Genomic DNA, 4,028 nt, shown 5'->3' on the forward strand with positions numbered 1-4,028 from the left:
CTGTCGGCATGGCCAAGACCCAGCGCTCCCTTGACCAGCATTGCCTGTCAGCTGAAAGCACCAGAGATACCAGTTAGTACTGAATGATAGTGCTCTGTTGCATTTACTTGTCACATGTTTTCATGGTGTGTGTGTGTGTGTAAATAGAGTAACACTAGCTAGAAAGGAAATTCAGTTAAAAATCAGCAAAACACATGGAGAAAGAACTTTAATGTTCTCCTGAGGTTAAATTATGATGCCTACCATTTGATTCTAACATTAGGTCCTAACATTTAGCATTTGACTTTAACGGGTCTTCCTGGGTCTGGGACCTATTCAGCATTGCCTGTTGTTAGCAGATGAGATTTTCCTCTTGGAAAATGAGCTCTGTTCCGGTCTCCTGGAGCTACTCTGGAATGGTCTGTTTCTTACAAGGACTGAGGAGACAGCATAGCTGACAGGCACAGTCGGAGGTAGCTTTAAATATCATGCACCCCATCATTTGGTGGGTGGGCGTGTTGTTGCTAACTGTGCTTCCACTTCAACAAAGAGAATGGTGAGTTGCCAAAAACAAGGATGTTCTATCTTAAAGATTATGCTGAATTCTTTCCAGAGAAACATTTTTTTTTAATAGAAGGGTTTTATCCTAAAATATTTTCAAAATTTGTTTAGGTATTATATCCAAGGAAAGTAATTTAAGTACTGTGACATGTAACTAGGAGCTATAGAATAAGAACAACTTTTTTTTGACCAAGGTCTATACTGTATTTTTTCATCAAAGGCTCTCAAGTGACCTGTGTGCGTTGGGGGCCACAGTTTTCTAGGTTGGCCAAAGGGACCCTGAATCTGGCAACCAACAGCCTAGAAAATTTACAAACAGGTGGTGAAAATATGATTTTGTTCTTTTTTTAATTGTCCTCTCCTCTTTGATGTCCCAAATGCTGCTTTTCTGAAAGGTCACTTTAGTTTTCTTCAGGAAAAAGAGTCTTTTGTTCATCTCCCAAATGCTAAGTTGATGCCCTTCCCTAGAAGTCTTCCCGTTAATTGAGTTGGCCTGAAGGTCATAAACCACAATCAATATGGAGGCTGTTGCAGCAAGGTGCTAATTGACATCCCCAAAGAGGAATAGTGTCAACAATCAATAGAGAAGACAGAGCCCTGGTAGATTTATGGCTTTGATTTTGAAAAGGTATGGGAATGCCCAGTGATGTTTTCCCCTGTACTCCTTTTGAATGTTAATGCTTTCTTGAAGATGATTTCAGACACACTGCTAGGATACTGCCTCTACTCACTGAAGCAGAATCCTCTGAAGAGTTGCTGAGGCAGAACTGAAATCATGGCTCGCCTCAAAGAAGCAGCTGTATTGGCCGCTAATGATGCCTCACACAGGAAGACGATGCTCCTTTAACTCGGGGTTTCAATGGGAAGTTTCTAAGCCTGAAACAACAGCTTTAGATCTGGGGTGTGCCATCAGCTGCTCACAGGCACCACCGTCCACGGCTTTCACACAGCTTGGCTGGGAGGAATGGACACGGAAGAGGCTGGTAACTACCTGTAACTGCTCCAGCAGGAGATGAATCAAGTGTTTGTTCAACCAGATCCAGGTACTTGACCAAACTGCCTCTCTGATGGGCTAATGAGCTGCTTTCCTCTAACTTTACCATTTATGCATGAACAATAATTGCTTAGATGGCTTTCGGATCCAAGTTCTGAATTTAGATCTAGCTGTTAGAAAAAGTCTAATTAAACAGTTGCTAGGTCAAGTTAATATGATGGGGTAAAATGTAATAACGTCTTTGTTTTTTCAGCATGCTTAAGTTGATAATGTTACTGATACTGGATAAAGAGGTAGTGAAACAGACTACCCCGCCCCCCCCCAAGCTGCAGTAAATTATTTTTGAAAGCTGTTTGCCCATTCCAGTATTTTTTTTTTCCATTCACCTAAAACGTTCCACCTTCCAAATCGTAAGCAGGATATTTTGACTTGTTTACAAGGGATCAGAACTGAACCACGCACGATGGGAGTGCTGACTGCTCCCGGGTGGCAAGCAGCGTACAGCACTAGCCTTTGGGGTATCAGCAAGCAGTCTCTCTCCCCATGAAACGCACAGGAAAGAGAAAGAAAGCCCGACTAGCACAGCGGGGGCTATTGTTTAAAGTTAGAAGTTCTAGTTCATTAATGGTGTCTTTTGATACCACCGGTTACGGACTGGACACCCACCGGTTACGGACTGGACACCCTCGTGGTGTTTTCCTGATGTGCTCAGCTAGGCTGCAACCTTGCCCTGCAGTCCCTTTCAAACTCTTTGAGCAGGAGTTTGGAGGAAGAGGAAGATAGGACAGAAGTAAAGTTGAGGTCAAGGCTCGTTGTGAAGAGAAAGATCTCCTGCTGACCAGAGCTGACAAGTAGCAGTAAGTCAGAATGACAGGGTCCTCTCCCAAGCCGAGGCGGACAGGTCCGCAGACTGCTATTTCGGGGATGAGCAGAAAACAGACCTCCTTGGTGGCAATGGGGGCTAGCAACAGTTCCAGAACTGCCTGTTGACATTAGTAACTGACTACATTCACATGGTTTTCAAACCATTTGGGCTTTCTAGTAACCCTGCGTCTATTTTTTAAGAGTTTAAAATAACATTCACCCTTAGCTGTCCTGTGATTTTGGAAGCATCAGGGCTATTGTATTAGAATAAGCCTGTGTTTGGAGTATATGTATACATAAATATTATCATGTATTTATGTGTGCCCCAAATGAGGGGCTTGGGGGCTCTAAAATGTATGCAGTACCTAGACAGAGTCAAGAATCTTTACCTGAAGTTCTTGGCCAGTCACTTAAAGGGCCACAAATTCTTTGAATTTATGCATATTGCAACATTCGGTGTCTTTGGGTATATGTCCTGCAAGTTACTGTCCACTAGGCTAATACACAGAATTCTCCAAAGATTCACAAGGGGGTAACTTTTGCTTATATAGGAATTCAGTTCCTTAGCTGAAGTGGCTTACGTGCAGGGCTTATCATTGTGGAGGGAGGTATGTAACAGCCTGGAAGGTCCGCATGGCTGGGGTGGATGAGTGGGTCAGAGAATGAGGTGTACCTTGAGGGACTCCACTTATAAACAGGAATGCAGCTGAGGCTTCCTTTAGCTCAAAAAGTAAAGAGAGAGTCTATGTAGCCTCAGTCTGCGGGTATGTATGACTTCAGTCATTGAAAGCGGGCTGACATTTCAACAGTCAGCTTCATAACGGTTGCAGAATAATGCAGCACTTTGAGTAAGTTTGTCTCCGCCAGTCGCTGCACATTCAGTCCTGTCTAGTCAGCCAACTCTCTTCCTGTAACAGTCTTCAGACTGGTCTCACTAGCCGTCCAGATAAATATAAGTAAGTACACACAGGATGTCTTTGTAGGACAAGGTGTCCTGTCCATCACACCTGAGCATAAACTAGACACGCCTGTGAGTGTTCTTGCTTAATGGACGAGCTGTTTTTACACCTCCTTTTAAAAATATGTCATGTCACATAACTAGGTTTCTGGCCTCAAAGTTTAAAAAAATTAGGTCTGGTAATTATGTGGTTTAGGAGTACTTAAAATACAGACAGAACTGCTTAACTGTACCCTACATGCCATTAACAGCTGAGGGATGATAATTTTTAACTCATTCCAACATGCCTGAGAAAAAGTAAGGATCCAGCATCCTTGGGAGGCTCCTTTGGTATGTTTTCTTTTTTCGGGGAGAGATTTTCGCTATAGGGCGCGTGCGCTTGCCAGACAGACAGAAAGAGACATAGAGACAGAAAGCGAGAAATCACCCCCCAGGGGGGATGGTCACGCCACAATCCATTCTCCTCCATTCTCTTCTCGGGATCTTGGGCATGCACGCATACGCGCCCAGCGTGAGTTTTAAGCCACCGGGTCTGGGATGCGAACCACGGTCGACTATGTGGCAGTCCAGCAACATAGCCATTACGCTAACTGCTGGTTCCTTTTTCTTTTTTCCTTTTCTTTTTTTTTTTTTTTTTTTTTTTTTGGTTTTTTTTTCTTAAAGCGCGTGCAC

The 4,028-nt window shown here is 43.5% G+C and overlaps 1 protein-coding gene across 2 annotated transcripts in view; it reads left to right on the forward strand.

The window, feature by feature from the left end:
• Positions 1-1,265: 1,265 nt before the first annotated feature.
• Positions 1,266-4,028, forward strand: part of CTXN3 (cortexin 3) — a 12,481-nt gene continuing 9,718 nt past the window's right edge. For both annotated transcript variants that reach the window (XM_006145539.2, XM_006145540.2), the window contains exon 1: positions 1,266-1,583. The gene's annotated coding sequence lies outside the window, so the exon portion shown is untranslated. The remainder of the gene's footprint in view (positions 1,584-4,028) is intronic.

The sequence above is a fragment of the Tupaia chinensis genome, unplaced genomic scaffold, assembly GCF_000334495.1.
Source record: "Tupaia chinensis unplaced genomic scaffold, TupChi_1.0 Scaffold000152_1, whole genome shotgun sequence".
Taxonomy (NCBI): Eukaryota; Metazoa; Chordata; class Mammalia; order Scandentia; family Tupaiidae; genus Tupaia; species Tupaia belangeri.